The sequence below is a fragment of the Antechinus flavipes genome, chromosome 5 (assembly GCF_016432865.1).
Source record: "Antechinus flavipes isolate AdamAnt ecotype Samford, QLD, Australia chromosome 5, AdamAnt_v2, whole genome shotgun sequence".
Classification (NCBI taxonomy): Eukaryota; Metazoa; Chordata; class Mammalia; order Dasyuromorphia; family Dasyuridae; genus Antechinus; species Antechinus flavipes.
Window position 1 is genome coordinate 111351216 of NC_067402.1, and position 21531 is coordinate 111372746.

General features: G+C 37.5%; 1 protein-coding gene and 1 long non-coding RNA gene across 2 annotated transcripts in view; one reads left to right on the forward strand and one right to left on the reverse strand.

Moving 5' to 3' along the window:
- The window catches only part of PLXNA4 (plexin A4), a 650156-nt gene that overhangs the window by 163162 nt on the left and 465463 nt on the right, over positions 1-21531 (forward strand). The window lies entirely within an intron of this gene.
- The window catches only part of LOC127538057 (uncharacterized), a 41262-nt gene continuing 20919 nt past the window's right edge, over positions 1189-21531 (reverse strand). Inside the window, exons 2-4 of the long non-coding RNA XR_007947668.1 lie at positions 3089-3220; positions 2592-2973; positions 1189-1314 (exon numbers count right to left, since the gene is read on the reverse strand). This is a non-coding gene — a long non-coding RNA (uncharacterized LOC127538057). The remainder of the gene's footprint in view (positions 1315-2591; positions 2974-3088; positions 3221-21531) is intronic.

The following is a 21531-nucleotide window of genomic DNA, read 5'->3' on the forward strand; positions in this document are numbered from 1 at the left end:
CTTTTACTTTGGGGTTGGAGTTTTGGTGCTGGGATTCAACCACAGGTGTACTGATTATAAGTCCAGCTCTGTTTCTGCCACATCATGTTGCCTCAACTTAAATGGAGACATAGATGGTATCTTTGCCAAATATGCCAGTGACATGACCCTTCACATCTTGAGTGCTCTATGTTTTAGTATGGGGCAGGGGTTTCATTTTAGGAAAGCCATTGACAAATTGGAGTGATTCCAGAGAGCAGAGCAAGAAAAGGATGTTAAAGGAATTATAACATGCTATTTGAGGAGTAGTTGAAGGTGCTGGGGATTTTTTGCCTGGAGGAGAAATTTAGGACCCATGATAGTTTTCATGTAGCCAAGGGATTAGATTTGTTCTATTTGATCCTAGATGGCAAAACTGGGGCAATGAATAGAAATGAAGGAGTTAATTTTGGGATATGTGTGTGTGTGTGTGTGTGTGTGTGTGTGTGTGTGTGCGTGCATCCAATAGCTCAATCAACAGTCACAGTTTTATAAAATTGGAATGAGTTGTCTTGGGATCCTCCCCTTTGGAAATCTTCAAGCAGACCTGGATGACCCCTTCTTGGGGAAGGTAAAAATCAAATGCCTTTTGATGTCCCTTCTAAACTCTTAGATTGTCAGATTCTGTATGGCTGAATTATGAAGGCAATTTGGTTGGCATGAATAACAAGCTTAATTCAAAGAAACTCAGAGGAGCCTTTTACACTTTCCTCATTTATGGAAGAAAGAGATTTGTAAATCATTTTGAGGTGGGAGGATCAGGAAGGACAGTAAAAATAAGGACAGATGTGCTGGTGCTATGAATACCTGGGAGAATATGTAGATGTTGTGAACTAGTCTATTTATTACAGCTTAGGGAAGAGTTATATACGATGAATGGTTCATAGGTAGGCTGTATATTGTATGGGTAATTTAAATATTTCTGTTTAACTAGGAATATGAAGTATGTGTGTGTGTGTATGTGTGTCTCTCTCTGTGTGTATACATAATGACCAAGTGGGCAGTGCTAGTTTTTTATTAGAACAGAGAGTGAGAAGGTGATATAATATTATCAGTCACATTGTGATGTGACAACTGTTCAAGGAGCTGGGACTTGAGCTTATGAAATCTCCAGAATCAATCAATAGGAATCCTGCTTCTGATGATGGGGAAAGAGACAGATAGAGATCACATTCATGGGCATCAGCAAAGCATTGGGTTTTTAGGGCAAATTTGCTTTATTTTGTGTGTGTGTCATAAACCCTTAGGCAGTCTGGAGAATATGATGGATCCCTTTCCAGAAGCATGTTTTCAAATCTATAAAATAAAATACATTATATTGCAAAGAAAACAATTAGACTTAAATATAGTTATAAATGATTTTTAAAGAACACAAATCTCAGGCTAAGAACTTTAGGGAGATGAATCTTATAAATTCATCTTGACCAATTGTTGGTTCAATGAGTGACCCTAGAGCTAATCAGGATAAAGACTTGATCTTTGTTTGGGATAATTAGTTTCATTCTATTTCATGGTTACCAACTACATTTCTAAGCCTCTTTAGACATTTTGAACGTATAAGTATCTTTGATCAAGAAGGAGAAAATAGTTCAAATGGGGGATTGGAATGGTTCCATGCAATTCCATTATTACTGTTGGGGGAACACTTACAAGGCACAACTTAACAACAACAATAGTATCATTAGTGTTTTCACTAATAATGCTAACAATAAAATAAAAGCATTTATATAACATTTTAAGGTTTGCAAAACATTTTTCATTTGTTACTTCATTTTAGACTCACAAAAATCCCTATTTCACAGATGAGGAAACTGAGGCAAACAGAAGTTAAATAACCTTTCTAGGGTTACACAAGTAAATTCTGAAGCAATATTTAGCTCTTTCTGACTCTAAGTTCATAATTCTGTCTCTATGTTGAAATGGTACATTCTTTTGAGGTAGCGCCAAATGTTTTCATATAAAGTGAGCTCCTTTGAAAATAAAACAACAATCCACATTTATTTGTAAAACCCTTTAAATTTGACAAGGCATTCATCACACAACAACCATGTGAAGCAGGTAGTATAAACACCATCATTTTAACATAATATCCTTCACTAACCTTGAGATGTATTAGGAAAATTGCTGGACTTGGAGTCAGAAGATAACTCAATTCAAAGCCTACTAGTTTCTTCATCTGTGAAATGGGGATGATAATCCCTGTAGTTCACAAGGTCACTGTTAAGTTCAAACATGAGAAACAGTGTGTATAAGGTGGTTCCCTTTTCTACATATGTAAAGCATTTTATAAACCTTAAAATTATATAAATATTAGCTATTGTATCCATTTTACAGATGAATAGAAAAAGGGCTTACTATGCACAAAACATTGTGGTAAATAGAAAAGTAGAACAATCTTTCATTCAAGGAAGGAACTCTGATTCTAATGTGGCGGACAACATACAAAGGAAGTTTTAGTTATAAGTCAGATGGAAAAGACCTATCATTCTTAGGGTTCAAAGGCGTCTTCATTAACGTCATTTCAACTGATATCACATCTGTTTCTAATGTTAAACCATTTGACAGTGACATACCACTTTGGGGACAAGAACTATTTCTAGAGCTTCATTAGCTATGGTTGTAGCACCAGGATGCATCTTCATAGGATGATGGCTGCTGGGATTCATATGGAGGCAGGATCAATCAGTTTTCTTGGAGGTGTTGCTATTCCCCAAATTCTTGGATTTAATTTACCATAGATCAATGGCAGTTGAAGAGCAGTTGGTATAGATGTTAGCAGGGATGTTGTGACCTTTTTCTCCATGGATTTCTCTCATTAAAGGTGGCTGCAAGGATCATGCTAGAAGAAAATCTAGTGGTATGGGAGTATTGCTATTTTTAAGGTTCTTAGGCTCAGAGTTCCTAGACCATCTTCATAGGAGTCTGGGGGAAGATATTGGCAACAGTCTGACTTGCCTAAAACATAATGAATAAATACATGAATGAAAAAACATTTATTTTTTATTTTTTATAGCTTTTTATTTCCAAGATACATGTGTGGGTATGAAAAAAGCATTTATTAAACACTTACTATGTGTATTCTGCTGAAGCAGCTGAGTTCCAGAATGGCTTGACAACTTGTTCAGCACCACCATCGCTAATTTTTGAAGGAGATTGGATTTGAACCTATGTATTTTGGTTCCAAGTTCATTGCTCTTTTTGCCTTACAGGTTTAAGGGAGGGAAGAGAAGGAGGAAAGAAACAAGCCTTTATTCATTACCAGTCTGTGCTAGGCATTGTACTAAGAAGTGCTTTACAAAATATCCCTTTGAGGTAGATGCTATTATGGTCCCCATTTTATGATTGAGCAAACTGAGCCAGACAGAAATTAAATGACTTGTTCTGGTTCACTCAGCTAATAAGAGTCTGAAGCCAGAGTTGAAATCATATCTTCTGGACTCCAAACTCATTTCTCTATCCATTGATCCACTTAGCTACCAATAGGGTGTCATAGGAATAGGATATAGACATTCATTGTGCTCTTTATCATTTGTAAAGCAAATAATTTGCAAAATTCCTTTTGGTCTTGAATAAACTATCCTTAGCCCATCCCACCTTTCTTAACTTCCCATCTCTTTGGACTTAACTATTTTCTTACTCTTAATTTCTCTACTCCCAATCTAGGAGGGAGGCCAGAATTTTGAGGAGCATTAGCAGTTGTGGAAAAGGGGAGTTCCAAAAAGAGAAGGTTTAGAAGGTGATTGTTTCTTCCATGTTCCTCCCTATTTTCCTCCTCCTCATTCTGTCTCCTTCCTTCTTCCTATATTTCATCATGAAAATATTTTGACTGGCTGTTAAGGAAGAAAAACAACTCTGAGCTGCCAAGCTTTAGCCTTCTGGGACCCTCATTAGGAGGGGGCACACAAGAAAGGGCACTTTCCCAATTGCTATCACAATTTTCTAAACAGAGGTTCTTAACCTTTATTGTGTCATGGGCTCCTTTGTTGAAGGGGCTCATAGACCCTTTCTAAGAACAATGTTTTGATATAAAAATATCAGGATTACAAAGGAAACCAATTATATGGAAATGCAGTTATCAAAATATTAAAAAAAAATCACAAACCCCAGGTTAAGAACTCCTGTTCTAAACTCATATGTCTTTCCAACATGTCTCTTCCAGCCTTCCCCACATCTAAATCCCTCATCACTTTGCCAGAGTAAATAATTACTGGTGTGTGGTGACCCAGGGTCATGGCCAATGGAGAAATGTAATTAGGACCTTCTTTTTTGACCATCTAGGGAGAGGCCTTACAGCTGATACTCATTCCTCTGACCTCTCGTACAAAGCCTCAGCCATTCTTTCCCCAGACTATAGAGATTTTAAGCCAATGTTTTTGTTGCCTAAATAGACAGGGAAGGAGATTGGAAATGTTAACATGGTTTCTTTTTCATTTTGCCATAAAAATGAAAGAATTGGCCATCCATGGAATGATATAGAGATCTTTGAATGGAATCTGGATAGATACTTTTGAAGAATCTTATTTGAAACATGACATGAGAATGTAATCTCTCTGAGAGCAAGGGCTGCTTGGTTTTTTTTTTTTTTTTGTATCCATAGTACTTACCTGGCAAAAAAGTAATGTTCAAGGCATTGCATGATAGAGTAGAAAGAATATTCTGGAGTCTATCTCTGACTTTGCAGTCAAAGAACTTGGGTCTAAATTCTGCTATTTAGGGCAGCTAAATCATTCTAGTGTCTGAAGTCAGAAAGACCTGAGTTCAAATTTGCCCTTAGACACTTATTAGCTTTATATAGGGCATATTTGAACTAGTTGTCTCAGTCATGTCTAACTCTTCATGACCCCATTTGGATTTTCTTGACAGAAATACTGGAATAGTTTGCCATTTCCTTCTCTAACTCATTTTATAGATAAGGAACTGAGACAAAACAGGGTTAAATGATTTGTCCAGAGTGTGAGACCAGATTTTTATTCTAGATTTTTAAATTATGAATTGTCTTGAATTAAGTTCTTGTTCAGATGAGTTAGACTAGGTAGCTCCTAAGGCCCCTTTCAAGAGTATTTGTTTTTGTGACCTCACAGAGAACTGAAAATGGTTGCTTGTTTTGCATATCCTACTAGGATGCGAACCCTCTAAAGTTTTGAAAAGGAGGTAGGAGGGAATGAATCAATGATGCTATGCCAAACTATTTTTCACAAGCTTCTAAAAATATCTTCACAGTTACCCCAACCCAAACTGTGTCTGTGGATAAAACCTTAATTTTCCAAATGAAATGCTATGTCAAATGCCCCTCTCCTCCTCCCATCTCTTTCTTTCTCTTTTTCTCCTTCTGCCCCCCCTCTCTCTTTCTCTCTTTCTCTCTCTCTCCTTCCCTCTTCCTGTTTCTCTATCTGTCTGTTTCTCAGATAGAGGTAGACAGGTCCCAAACACCCTATTATGGCTGATGTTAGGCTGATGACATGGATTCTTTTGAAACATTTTTTTTTCCTGTGGGAGATCTGTTTATTTGACAAAGGAAGTCACAGAATCATTGACTTGGAGTTGAAAAGGATATTAGAATATCTACTCACAATCCTCCATTTTACAGATGAGAAAACGGAGGTTTGGAGAACTTAAGGGACACACAGGTAGGAAGGAGCAGAGCTGGGATTTGAAGGTCCTTCTTGTCCTGAGACCAGAGATAAGAACATTTAAAGGCAAAGACTACGGGCAACAAGGAAAAATATATTGGGTTTTTGTGAGAAATTTTCTTTTAGTAGAATAGGGGAGGAGAAAAGTCCCATTCACTTTACTGCTGCTTCTGAGTAAGGTCCTGGCTAAAGTCGTTCAAAATGAATGAATGGAGGTGGAGAGAAAGTCCCCCTCTATTAGAAATATTTTTAAAATTTTCAAATTGTTATCAGTATTATCATTGTTATATTTGATAATTCCAGATCCAAATATATATATGTATGTATACATTTATATATATATATATGTAGATATACATATGTATGTGTATGTGTGTATATATATATATATATATATATATATATATATATATATATATATATATATATATATATATATGACAGTTCCAGAGGTCATTATTTTCCCTGAGCCTACATTGTTTCCTGGAATGTTACTATGTGAAAGGAGGCACACCTCAAATCAAGCCTGTTGGATGCTGTAGAAAACTCAGTTTTGTGTCAAGAAAAAGAGAACTCTGTTCTTCACTGGGCTTTCACCTCAGAGAAGGTCATCCCTGTCTTTAAACTTGTGTGCCCACCCTTGGGATTCCTCCTAATTGCGCCTGTGCTGACCCCAGTCCTCTCTTTCCATTCCACCTCCTTTTCGGTTGGACCACTGAGACTGCTTAGGATTCACAGAGTATGTTCTCTGCCCTCCTTTCTGCTTCATGAAACTTCATCATTAACTCTCTTACCGGTGGCCCCCTTGGTCCTATTAGCCATGTGCTGGGCTGGAGGTGAGATGCTCTCCCCCCAACCCCAAGGAACTCTGGTGGCTAGTGTGTCCCTCATGTATCCTTGCACTGTTAGATGCTCACAGGATTCTTCTGCAGGCTGATAGCCCAGGTTACATTTCCTTTTAAAACACACACACACACACACACACACACACACAACAATTACATATAATATTTTCTTATGGGAAATCTGTTTATTGATAAGTGGAGTCACAGAATCATAGACTTGGAGCTGAAAAAGATCTTAGATCATCTACTCCAAACTGTCCATTTTGTAGATGAAAAAATTGAAATTTGAAAAAGTTCAGGGACATACGGATAGAAAGGAGAAGAACTGGAATTGGAACCTTTCCCCTTTGATACCAAGTCTAGCATACCTTCTTATCCTAGGACCAGAAATTTAGAAATTCAGCAACTAATATTAACTGTATTATAAATGTCATTCTGCATTCACTTGTATATTACTGTATAAATCATTTTCTGTCTATTTATGTTCATTGTTGACCTCATCTAGCTCACTGAGGACCAGGACTTAGTGTTCTAGCATCGTATGATTTCTTTCTTCCAGTATCCATCAGGAGATTAAACCCCCTATGGGTAAGCATTCAAACCATAATTATTTTTATTTCCTATAATAATGTAAGATTTTCTGGAGAACTTTCCTCACAACAACCTTGGAAAATAGCTAGTATTATTTCCATTTCATGGATGAACAATAACAATATTTATATATTCCTTTGAGATTTGCAAAGCCCTATACATATATCATTTGTTCTTCCTAACATGTCAGATCAATAGGTATTTACTGAACACCTGCTTTATGTCTGATCTGTGCTAAACACTAGAAGATAAGTGCTATTATTATCCCCATTTTACAGAGGAGGAAACTGGGGACTTGCCCACAGTCCCACTTCCAGATAGTATCCTGAGGCTGAACTCAGGTCTTTCTGACTCCAAGTATGACGCTCCCTATCTTATCCAAGTGAAAAAAAAATGAAAAAGTGGCTTATGCACAGTCCCCCAGCTAGTAAATTGTCAGAGTCAGGACCTAGCTCATAACTTCTGACTCTAACACTTGTGATTTTTCCACTATAACATAGATATTGATGGATAGCGACCTGGGTGGGGAACAACTTGGAGACCACTACTGAATATAATACAAAAAAACTGTGCATGATGACAATCCTATCAGCCCTTATACTACGTAGATGGGAAAGTTCCTCTATGAGAGACACAGCAATCTGTTTCCCCTCCTTCTCTTCCTCATTTATTGATGCTATTGTTGGGCAATCATAGCTACTTCTTCACGACCCCATCTGGGTTTTCTTACCAGAGAGACTGGGCTAGTGTGCCACATCCTTCTCCAGATTATTTGACAGATGAAGAAACTGAGTAAAGTAGGATTAAATGACTTGCCTAGAATCACACAGCTGTTATGTGTCTGAGGCTGGATCAGAACTCAGGAAGATGACTCTAGCCACCCTCATTCATTGGAAGCCTTTGGAGAAAAGTTTGATGGATATTTGTTGAAGCTTTTATTAGAGTTGGAATAAAATGTACTATTAAAAATGGTTCATTGATAACATTGTTTTTTATGTCACCTACATTTTCTTTGTACTCTTCCTTCTTTCTCACTCAGAGAGGCATCCCATACAACAACGAATATTTTTTCAAATTAAAAAAATGAGGGAAAAAAAGAAGTAATACATCTCGAACTAAGAGACTGTCTTCCATAGTCTTTTGATTTGGGGAAGTTCTGGGTACCACAGGACTTATCCTGAGTCATCCCTTATAATTACTGGATTGAAAGGAAATAGAAACGGGTTGGAGCCAACATCTATTATTTGCTAGTTGGGTGACCTTTTAGCCTCTTGGCCTCAGTTTCCTTATCTGTAAAATATAAGGTTTGAATGAAATGGTTTCAAAAATTCAGTGAAGCTCTAAATCTATGCTCCTTCAAGGCTGGATCTCTGAACTTACATGTTAATTTTTTAGTAGCTATATGCAGAAATTGCCCTGGGTTCTTACACTGAGGATTGAGGATGCCTCAAGGCTGTGGATCCCTAATTATCATGAAGGCTTTGGCTGTTGGTGACTCTCAGGGTGCTTTGCTTACACTGAGGAGTCTGAGTTCTCTGGGGATGTTGGGATGTCCACAGGTCCACGAGCATTATGGTGGCTTTTGCCTTTCCTGGCTGTGACTAATGTTCAACAGTAGCAGCAGCTGCAGCAGCAGCAGAAGGAGACAGGGGTTGGGGGGAGTGGGAAGGATCACCATCACTTGCTCCTGATAGAACAGTAATGAAATTAATGGGCTCTTAAAGCTCTACCATTAACAATGGAGTCAGTATGTCAGGGGCATTTACAATATTGGTTCTCCAGATGTCAGCTAGGGACATACACCAATAGCTGCCTGCTTGCATTTCCCTACCTCTGTGGGAAAAATTGAAAACTCAATCTCCCAGGAGCCCCTCCTCTCGCCCTCAACCTTTCTGAGACTTCTCAGAAGTAGAAGCCTAGAGGGATCTCACAAATGACTGAGATGGGGGGGTGCTCCTGGTATTGAGTGGCTATTATTGAAGTACCTTTAACTGAATTCAGTATGACATTAGGGTCCAGTGGAAAAGCCATTAGTCGAGGGATGAAGTTCTGTTTCCAGTTTAGCTAGAAAGCAGATTTCTGGCCTTGAATAAGTTATATTACCTCTTTACATCTCTTCTGCAAAACAAGACTCTATGAAAGGAAAAGAATAATCATTTATATAATGTACTGAGTATCATGCTGATAAGTACTTAACAAATGTCATCTCACTGAACCCTTACAGCAACTCTGTGATGTGGATGCTATTATTATCCCCATTTTATAGTTGAGGAAACTGAAGCAAGCAGGTGTTAAGTGACTTGGAGCACAGGTAGTAAAAATTTGAGGTTAAATTTGAATTCAGGGCTTCCAAATACCAGGCTATCCACTCTGTCTACTTTTGGGCTGCTTAGAGGGAGGCCGTGAAATAACTCTGGCATTGCAGGACCTGGATTCAAACTTTATAGTCACTTAAGCCAGTTTCCCTCTGGGTCTTTGTTTCCTCATCTATAAAACAAGGAAGTTGACCTAGTAACTTGTAGTCTTAGATCTCTGGTGCTATAATATCTAAGATCTTTTCTATCTCTAGCCTTGTATGTTCTATGTTCTTCCACTCCCCCATAGTATCTATTCTTAAAATAAAGAAGGAATTGAAGAGAAAAGAAGGAATGATTTGTGGCACAGGGAGGTTATGAATAAAGTATGTTGTCTGTTGGCCCCTTTTAAGTATGTTCTGGTATTATGAACAAACTGAACTTATAAAGCAAAACCAAAATGAAACTTTTCTTTGGGTTAGTTCTCTCCTTTTACAAATAATGTTCCCTTCATCTTTTCACATTCTTCATTAAACACCCTCTTTTAATCCTTTACTGAACAGTGTGAATCTAATTTTATTTCACAGTAACCTTTTCTTAGTAGTCAGAGCCATGATTGTGGCTCAAGCGTGTTAATTGGTTGGTGACATAGCAACTGGGACCATTTAGAGGTTAAAACTAACCAGCTCTTATCTTTTGCATTTGCCTACCCAATTCCTTTATACATCCATCCCCATCACAAATTTTGGAGCTTTTCCTGGAGGGCCCTTGGAAGAGGAGTGAGTGAGCCCAGAAGTCTGACTCACTCCAGGGTGTGTTCAGATTTGAAGGCTGAACCCCGGGAAGGAAGGATTAGCTAATACAGGTGTTGTGCTACCTCTGTGCCTGGGCCCCAGCAGGAGACTGGTGAGGAAGGAAAGGGAATCGCCAAGGGAAGAAATCAACCAGAAATGTCAATCAGGCAGTGGAGCGGTACTAGGAAAATCAATGTTGAATTCCAGATGAGAGGCATGTGGGAAAAAGGGGGGTTTGTTGGTGGAGTAAAATGAGAGCATTTGTTTGCAATTCTAATATAATGAATCAACAGATCATGGGCAAAACATGTCTAATAGAAATGCGCATAAAGGATGTGGTCAAATGGAGAGAGAGACACACAGAGAGACAGAAAGAGAGAGACACAGAGGCAGACAGAGACAGACAGAGACAGAGACAGGGAGAGAGAGATACAGAGATTCAGAGAGAGAAATAGAGACAGAGAGGAAGAGAAAAAGAGAGAGAGACACACACACACAGAGATACACAGAGACAGGGAGGGAGGGAGAGATACAGAGATTCAGAGAGACAGAGACAGAGAGAAATAGAGACAAAGAGAGACAGAGAGGGAGAGAAAAAGAGAGACAGAGAGACACACACAGAGAGATGCACAGAGACAGAGAGACAGACAGAGAAAGAGACACATATACAGAGAGGAAATGGATGGAGTCAAATGCAAGAAACAATAAATTCCAAAGTCTTCATTTGCCTTACAATGTAGATAGATGGATGAAAGCATCGGTAGAGCAATAGATAGATAGATGGATGGATGGATGGATGTATAGATAGGTAGATAAATGGCAAGAGGGGCAGCTTCAAGAGCCAATGACAACTAAGTAGTTTAGAAATAGAATCAAATTCTTCTATTTCACCTGGAATGCTTCTGTTTCTCATGCCTCTGCTATAGACAGTGCTAGAGTAAGAGGGGAACCTGTTATCCTGAGAACCTAGAGATCTAAATTTCACCCATATTTTTTGTCATTGACAAAGTACAGGTTTCTCTGAAGAAGACTTGTATCTGAGTTTCCTTTGCTGTCATGATGGGGGTGATGATGGTTTGTATTTACATATAGACCTTTAAGATATCAGGTAGTTAAGGTATTATTCCTGTTAAGAAATTGTGGTTCAACGGGTAAATAAGTGTGGACTGCTTGAAGTTATGTTTTTCTTTCCAGGTTATTTTTACCTTTCTAAATCTGAATTTTCTTGTTCAACAAGAGAACTGTACAAATATGTACACATATATTGTATTTAAGATATATTTTAATATGTTTAACATGTATGAGATTGCCTGCCATCTAGGGGAGGAGGTGGGGGGAAAAAAGGGAAAAGTTGGAACAGAAGTGATTGCAAGGGTCAATGTTGAAAAATTACCCATGCATATTTCTGTCAATAAAAAATGTAATAATAAAAATAATAAAAGAAATTTTGGTTCAGAAAGAACAAGTAACTTTTTCAAGGTCATGGATTCAATAAATGCTAAAGACAGAATGGTGAGGCTCACCCTTTCCTAAATTGACTTAAAAGTGATCTTTTTCAGTTGTGTTGCTAATGTATGATCTATTTCAGTGACTTTTGGTTTCTTCCATACAAAATAATAGTGATCATGCAAATGTTGAATCAGAGAGAGATTTAGGATGAAAAATGATCATATAGCAAAGCAAAAAAAAGAAAAATTCTTGATTTTTTCCTTTCCCCTTTTCTACTTTCTTCTCTTTTTCCCCTTCCCCCCACTATGATTTTTTTCTCATATTACATAAGATTGAAAGAATACACCATGTGATCATTGGATCATAGATTTTGAATTTGAGTGGACTTTTGAGATCTCCTAACATAATGGAGATTCCCCGGGTAGTTCAGGGTTTCTAAGTAGAAAAATAGCTTAGAATCTTTCAAGTACTCCTTGTCAATTGACCTTCCAATAAAATTTAAAAGATCATTTTAGGGGCCCTCTGAAAGAAGCTGACAGTGTCCCTGACCAGTTTGGATTGAATAGAGAGTCAACTATGCTAGACAATCTTTTATTTCTCTAACACAAAGTAGGAAATTAGAATTTATCTTGCTTCTATAACACGAGATTTTGCACATTTATTCCTATAATATTTGTTTTCTTTACCCCTAATATTTCAAGCTCCAAACCAGATCATAGGAAATTTTCAAGGCATTTTGGAAGCAAACATAAAAATTACCCAAACCTAACTTTCATTTCCAAAATTCAAGTGTAACAGTTATATAATATTGACTTGGGTAAATGGGGATAATTTCTGGTTAGCACCCTGGAGATAAATAGCATGCCCCGCTGTTCCCCTTTGATACCAGGCAATTAGGACCTGATTCTTCAGGAGGCATTTGTGATAATCAAGGGGAATTGAAACTTAATTAGTGGGTACAATTGCAGGTATATTGCCAATTTGCTATTAAATAGGGGACTTGGGGACTTGAAGCAGGGAAGTAAAGTAGTTCAAGAAGAGAGAAGTCCCACACACAACTCTCTGGTTTTGCACTGAAAATACTATAGAGGGTTCAGCCCAAACAGCTAAAAATGGACAAGAGGTGTCCCTTGGAGTTTGCTAAGCCAAGTGGGTTAGAGCATGGAGCTAATGAAGCTAAAATGTCAGATTTCAGAGAAGTGTGGGCTATTGGTCACATTTGGGATCAGGTAAATCCTGTTTATTGGAAAACTTTTTAAGGCAAAAAGTTTACTCATCATTGTGTCAGTAGATCATTCGTCTATAAACAACACAGTGCATTCTAAGTATTTCTCCATCCATCTTTTTATAGGTAGACAGTGTAAATTTAGTGCCAGATGACTTGAGATTGGTTTTCTGGCTCTGACAAAAATATTATCAATGATTCTGAAGTCTTGGAAAAGAAAATAAGATCATAGGGGAACAGGCTGCTTTTCTTTTCATTGCTTTTTGAAGCTAAGGGATTAAGAAGAAAAAATTTCTTGGACGTTGACAGGTAGTTAATAAAACGGTGTCTGAGAATAAGATTTGGATGACTGTATCATGGCTTACTACAGTATGGGTTAATAGATTTGTGGCCAAAGATGAAGTATATCTAACAAAAACTAGTAATTATGTATTGGACATGTGTCTTCCAATTCTAATCAAAAGGGCTTCCAACTAAAAAGGGAAAAAGTTTGCCTTTTTCCATCCCCAGTGTTATATACCATAGGTAATAAACCTTAAAGAAGGAAGGAAAATAGCTGCTGAGATGCCTCAAAATTTACAGGAGGCAAAAGCCCAGAAAGGATCCAATAGAAAAACATTCAAAGTTCAGATAACAATAAGAGGAACTAATGGTCCTAATAAAAGGGTAAAATTGACTTCACAGGTGTTATTGAGACTAGGTGGAATGTAATTTGTTACAGGACTATGGATTTGAAGTGATATACTTTATCCAAAATAAGTAGAATAAGTAAAAATACTACCCCAATTGAGGTAGTGGTAACACTGCTAGTCATTAATTAATTAACTCCTGATTTGACTTGGTGATAATTAAATCTTCTAAAAGGTAGAAAAACTGGTCATTAAGGTGGAGATTATAAGAACTTTGGGGGGAAATGGCCACTCTGTACTCAAGTTAATGAAGATGAGAATAACATCTATATCTATATCTATATCTATAAATATATAGATATAGATAGATAGATAGATCCCATGGACTAAAAAGCTTCATTGGAAATCAACTTAGGAGGAATGTGAGTAACTAAAGAATAAAATTTTGAAGATACAAAGAGAAACAATTCTAATGAGAAGGAAAAAATGAGGAGGGAGGGAAATAGCTATTACACTGGAAGAAAATGTCATGATACAAAAGGCTCTTGGCAGATGAGAGCATTGGACAAAAACTAATCATTTGTCTGAAGAGGTCTATAGGGATGCATAGGAGACTCTCTAAAACAACTTAGATTTTAGAAAGAGATATACAGAAGATGGAAACAAGATCAATGAACAAAAGATGAATGTGAGTGGCTGATATGAACTTGTAAAAAAAGTATCAGGTATGATAAATCTCAGAATAAGTCAAAGCTGGTTGGGGAAGTTAAGGACAACAAATAGGTCCTTTGTATTTTTTGGAGAAAAGAGAGGACCAAGGAAGAAATAGGATTTTAACTTGGGTTGAGTGGCCTAATGAAAGTAAGAAAGAGAAGACAGAATAATTCAGTTGTTAATTTGTGTCTGTTTTCTCTACAAAAGAGAATGATCTTTATATTGGAAATGACAAAAAAAATAACAGGGAATTAATAGTGAGAAGATAATAAAAGTTCAGTTAGCTATCCCTGATGAATTCAATTCAAAGTCAAATGTACTGTATTCTTGAATCCTGAAAGAACTAGAGGATATGTTTATAGATCTGTTGTCAATGATACTTGAAAGATCATGGAAAACAGGAAGACCCCCTCAAAAAACTGGAGAAGGCAAAGATTATTCTAATGTATAAAAATTGGAGGGGAGCAAGCTCTTGTAAATGAAGGGAAATGAGCTTGAGTTTGATTCCAGAGAAAATACTTGGAAAGTCAAAGAGATGGTTGGCAAAAAATCTAGAAAGAGAAGCAATGATTACAAAAATCTAGGATAGTTTCATCAAGAACAAGTCATGCCAGAATAACCTCATTTCCTTTTTTTTTTAGGTTTAGTAAACTAGTAGATTTAACAAACTAAATTAGTAGGGAATGCTGTGAATATGGTTTGCCTAGAATTTAGCAAAGCTTCTGATAAAGTGTCATATTATTTTTGGAGAGATGGATTAAACCAGTTTTCAAACTTTTGGGTCTCAGGATCCCTTTACATTCTTAAAAATTATTGAGGACCCTAAAGTGTTTGTGTTTTTGGAGTTATATTTATTGATATAATTAGAAATCAAAACTGTGAAAATTTCAAAATACTAATTTATTAATTCATCTAAAATGATAATAAACTTATTGCATGTTAACATAAATAATTTATAAATGAAAAAACCTATTTTCCAAAATAAAAACTAATAGTGAGAAGGAAAAGCATTGTTTTACATATTTTTGCAAATCTCTTTAATATCTGGCTTAATAGAAGATAACTGGATTTACATAACAAATTCTGCCTTTAATCTGTTAGATTATGATATTTTGGTCCTCATGATATGAAATAGTCTTTTTCCCTCACAGACTATTTTAAATAGATCTTCAGACCACAATTTGAGGATTGCTGGATTAGACAATAATATAGCAGATGGACTCAGATAGCAGGATTTAAAAAGTAGTTGTTAATGGTTTGACATCAGTATGATGGGAGATCTTCAGTGCAATGCCCCAAGAATCTCTAATTGACCCTATGCTCGCAATAATTTGGATAAAGACATAGATAACATCCTCATCAAATTTGTGAATGAAACAAAATGGGAAAGGAGGGGAATAACTAACACTGTTGAAACACATTTGAAAGCGTCAAGATACAAAAGTCTTTTGGCAGGTGAGAGCATTTGAGAAAAACTAATAAGGTACAGTTCAATAGAGACAAATGTAGAGCCTTAAAACTTTGGTACAAAAAATCAGTTCCACAAGTATAAAATAGGAAAGCATGGGGAGTATTTTGGAAAAAAGTCTTGGGGTTTTGGTTTGCAAGCTCAATGTAAGCCAGCATTTGATGTGGCAGCCAAAAAAAAAAGCCAGTGCAATGATGTTTAGTTCCTAGCATCCTAGTTCAAGCATATTGATGAGCCAAAAAGTATCCCTATGGCAGCAGGCAGGATAGTCAAAAGCCTTGACAACATGACATAGGATCAGCTGAAGAAAGTGGGCATTTTCTACAGAAAAAATCCTAGGGTAACCTAATTACTGTGTTCACATATTTAAAGGCTGTGGTATGGATGAGGAATTAACTTTGTTCCATATAGCACTGGAAGGCAGAAAGAGGAGCAATGGATAGAAGTTGGAAAGAAGATGTTTTAGCATCAATAGCCAAAAAACCCTATCTATTAGAGATGACCAAATGTGAAGGGGACTCCTTAGAGGTCTTCCAGTAGAAGCTGAATGACCATTTGTCAACAATGTGAAGGATTCTTTTTGGATTTGCTAGACTAGGTGGCCATCGAGATTCCTTACAACTCTCAAATGCTTTAATTCTATGATGTTTACTAGCTGTGTGACCCTGCTCAGGTCATTTGATTGCTCTCTAGTCTCTCCACCTATAAATTTGGGATGATAAAACTTAACTATCCATCTCACAAGGCTATTGTGAGGCAAGCACTTTATAAGCTTTAAAGTGCTATGTAAATGTAAGTAATTATTATTAATCAATCAATTTATCACATAGCAAAATCTGGAATTTGAATCCCATTCCACATGTTTTTAATTTTTAACACAACTTTTACAGATATTCAAAGTGCTTTTCAGATTTCTCCCAAACATTTTATTGTGAGTCTTGGAAGACATTTGTACTTCATTTTACAGATAGAGAAATCAAGGGGAAATAAATAATTCAGGAATACAGTGAGTTAATGTCAGAGAAATTTAACTCTTTGATACTCCTCAAGCCTAGGGACAATATTGTCTTATGACATGCCCCAAGAAGAGGGAAGAGAGCTCAGAACTAAAACAGTCTCTTATAGCTAGTAAACTTTGGAGCAGAGAGAAAGCAAGAAAGTCTGGGAATGAATAGAGTTGATGAAAAGCAAAGAATTTTGGTGTACTTAACATGGAAAGGGAGTAACTGCTAAGAAAATAAGGCCTTCCAAATGCAAGGGAATCAATTTGGAAACTAACAGCTCATGAGTAGGGAAACTCTGCCACTGATTAGCTGAATGTTTGTTTTTATTTTGTTTTGTTTGTTCTTCATTCCTAGAGAAATGAATGGAGGAGAAAAGTGTGGTCTCTATCATCAAAACAAGAAGGGTAACTGGTCCCAATATTCATGGCCATCCCCCACGGTTCATGCTTACTAAAACAAGCTAATCTAAGGGCAAAAACTATAATAAATAAGTGTATGAAGTTCATCTCAGTTTGTGAATGGGAGCTACAGGGGATATAAAGTCAAGTAGATGGGTTATCCTGCTCACCCAGGAGACATATATTCATCTCCCTAGGACACACTTACCAAGTGGTTGTTTCAAGGCACTAAAGACTATCCAGAGGACTAAGAAACTTCATCTGTCTTCCTATTCCCCAGTAGGGTAGGAGCAGGTCTATTTCTGAGCTTCCTGGAAGTACAAGTTCTTTTTTTAAAAATAACAAGTTATGCCAAAAACGATTTAATTCGAAAAGAAGTGCCAATTTAGGAAATCAAGGGGAGCCTGGAGAGATGGTGTGCCCTCTGGGCATTTGCATTTTCTTTGCCGAAATTCGCAGATGAGGTTATCCCTTTCTGTGTAATAAGAGGAGGCAGCAGGCACAAGGTTAATTAAGAGGGACAGATCTAAAGGAAGGATGATGTGCTGAGGATTCCAGGGGAAAACATAGCCCTAGCCACCAGCTTTCTTGTCGTCGTCATCGGTCTTGATTCATTTTGACCAGGCTCCTGAAGAGCTATAGAAAATACAGATCTTATATACTGACTGCTGAAATTTAACTGATGAGAGGGTATAAGAAGCTTTATTTGTGAAACTGCTGTAAAGGGGAGAAGGAAAGGAGGGAGGGAAGGAGAGAGAGAGGGAAGGAAGAAAAGAAGGAAAGGAGGAAGGAAGGAAGGAAGGAAGGAAGGAAGGAAGGAAGGAAGGAAGGAAGGAAGGAAGGAAGGAAGGGAGGGAGGAAGGGAGGGAGGGAAGGAAGAAGGGGAGGGAAAGAGGGAGAGAGGGAGGGAGGAAGAAAAAGAGGGAAGGAGGGAGGAAGAAAAGAAGGAAGGAGGGAGGAAGAAAAGGAGGGAAGGAGGGAGGAAGAAGAAGGGGAGGGAGAGAGAAGGGGAGGGAGGGAAAAAGGGAGGAAAAGAGGGAAGGAAAGAGGGAAGGAGGAAAAGAAGGAAGGAAGTGTAGAAAGGAGAAAGGAAGAAAAGAAGGAAGGAAAGAAGGGAGGAAGAGAGAGGGAAGGAGGGAGGGAAGAAGGGACGAGGAAGGAAGAAGGGGAGGAAAGAAGGAAGAAAAGAAAGAAGGAAAATAACTAGCAAGAAAAAATTTGATTCCAAGAAAATTACCAAATGATTTAATTCTAGGAAAGACAACTGTTTTACCTGAAGTAGCAGGATCTGGAAACCTAGAGATTTTTCTGGTCAACAAAAACCTAGAAAGCATGAAGGCTAAAAGAAAACCAGGTGTAAGTCCTCGACAGTCTGTTGAATCTGATGTGTAATGGAATACAGTATTGAAATAAGAATCTGTCTATTTTGGATTAAGTGCCAAGAAAGATCTTGCCAAGGGGCTTGGTAAATATTAAAATGCTATATCAATGAGAGTTCTTCATAAGCTTACAAACCTAGAGCTGCAAGGAGATCTCAGGAGCCATCTATTTCAGATCCCCATTTTACAAGTGAGGAAAATGAGTCCCAGAGTGAAGTGACTTGCTCAGGGTCACAAGGTAGTGTCCAAATTGGGATTTGGACCTAGGTTGTTTTTGTTTTTGTTTTTGTTTTTTATTATCTTTATCATACCTTCCCCCCCCCCCCCTCCCCCCCCCCCCTTTTTTTTTTTTTTTTGTATAGAAGCAATGTGGTGTAGAAACTAGAATGCTGAGCTTGGAGTCAGGAAGTCCTAGGTTCAAATCCCTCCCCTGATATTTATGAACTATGTGATTCTGAACAAATCACTCTACCTCTACATGCTTCAAACAACTTCCCAATGCTTATCTACAACGTTATAGATGGGTCATACATACTTTGGTTACCCAACAGCAATTCTTTATCCTACTGAAACCAAAGATCCTTATTTATTATAAGGTAGAATTTTCTGACCCTTCTCCAGACTGCCCCAACTAAATAACCTTTATGGGTTGCCTTTCAACTGAAGGATGGGTCTGAGGAGTCCAGAGGCTTGAACTTCCATTGCATTGCTCTATGACTTTGGGAAATCCATTTCACTTGTCTTGCCTTGGTTGGCTTAATCTTTAAAAGGAGAGGGTTGGATAATATGATCACAAAATCATGCTTATAGAAATCTAGCAAAGCCCTTGGAGGCCATTTCTATTTTTCCCAATTAAAAAAAATATTTAAAGTTTTGAGTTCCAAATTCTATCACTCCCTTTCTCTCTCCTCTTCCCTTTCCTGAGAGGGCAAGAAATCAGATGTAGGTTATGCTTGTACAATTATGAAAAACATTTCTATATTAGTTATTTTGTACAAGAAGATTTGAATAAAATTAAAATTTAAAAAAATTTTTTTTAAAATAAAAAATATATCAGTTCTTGCTACCAGGAGGTGGATAGTATGCTTCAGTGTTAATCCTTTGGGATTATCTTAGATCATTGTATTGCTGAGAATAGCTCAGTCATTCACAGTTCTTCATTGTACAATATTGCAGTTACTGTATACCATGTTCCTACAATTCTGTTCATTTCAGTTTGCATCAGTTCATGTAAGCCTTTCCTTGTTTTTTCTGAAATAATCCTTCTTGTTATTTTTTATAGGACAAAAATATTCCATTACAATCATATACCACAGCTTGTTTAGCCATTCCCCATTTGATAGGTATTTCTTGAATTCTAATTCTTAGCCACCATAAAAAGAGCTCTACAAATATTTTTGAACAAATGAATCCTTTCCCTTTTTTAGGGATATTTTTTGGGATATAAATCTAGCAGTGGTATTGATAGATCAAAGTGTATGCACAGTTTTATGATTCTTTGGGCTTAGTTTCAAATTGCTTTCCAGAATGGTTGGATCAGTTCACAATTTCACCAACAGTGCCTTAGTGTTCTAGTTTTCCCTCATCCCCTCCAGCAGCCAGCATTTTCCTTTTTGTCACATTAGTCAAGCTGATTGGTATGAAGTGGTAATCAGAGTTATTTTAACTTGCATTTCCTCAGAGATGATTTATTTTTAGATGACTTTTTTTTAACAGATAATTTACAGATTAGAAAACTTTCTCAAGGTCATATAGGTAATAAGTCTCAGAGGTAAAATTTAATCCAAGTCCTCTGACTCCAAAGCCAATGAATGCTCTTTCCACTGTCCTGTAATGAGGTTGATTTTAATCCCTTTGAAGACAAAAAAATCAGGAAATAGAAGGAAAAGTCCATGAAGGCAACTTTTATCATAGAGTTTGCACAGGGAACTTAGGTGAGTGACACCATCATGGCAGCTGGGATTAGAGTAACAAGGAGAGAAGAAGTGAGAAGGATCACTTGCAGAATTGTACTGAAGAATAGTTGATTGTAATTCAGGAAGGAAATTCAGAATACAGGGAGGACTGTTTAATGAACACTAAAAATTTTGAGACATTCTCTAGAGTAAAGAAGGTGAAAAAGCCACCTTATTAAACATGAGGAGCATTCTAGAGGATATCCCCCACATCTTTCTTTCTGTTTTCCTCCCTTGGTTCCCCTGGCTGTCTGATGTAGCCTCAGCCTCGCTAGTTCGGGGGCTTCTCTGACCTTTTGGCCTTGGTCTTGAATTTTGGACAAATGATAGCTCCGTAAATCATCTGCTTGGTAATTCTCTATAAGCAATTTTTAAAAAGCACCCATTGTGTCCAAAGCACCCAAAGTATCTCTGTCTCTACTCCTTCTTTCATACAGGTGACTGTGATTGACTGCTTTCTCTGCTCTCCCAAACCTGGCCTTCCCTCCCGCCCCCACTTCTGCTTGACTTTGAATTTCACAATTTGATCTGGAAATACAAACTCAGTCTGATGGACAAGGCAATCAACAAACTGCACTCAGGAGACTTAAAGTCTCCTCTCACCTCTGACTCTGGCTCAGATGGATTGCTCAACTCAAGACCAAATGTTTCTAACAATGGAGATAATATTTTTCCCCTCACACTCTTGCTAGGAGATGGGGAGACAGGGGGAAAATTCTCTTTAAAAAGTAATTGGAGGTCTTACTAGGAAGGGCCTGGAAATTTATTTATCAGGTTTAAACATTTTCCAAGGACATCCTTTCCTGACAAATAAAACCGCTATCTCATAAGAGAGCTCTGATTACATAAATGTGTATGTTCTTTAGAATGATGTGAATCTTAAGCCATCCATACCTCTTCCACTTTGGGGCACTGTTCAGTTCTTCCCATACATTTATCACAAGGATTCCACCCAATATACCAGAATCTTCCTCTATTTCTCTTGACATTCTGATGATACTAAGGGTCTTTCCAATGGTCATCCTTATTCACTTGCCACAACCAGCCCTTTTTCATTTTTCATCTTACATTTCCTGATTACACACCCTTTACTCTCGTTGTATTCCAGGCTTCTCATACCCATCACATATCCACCTCC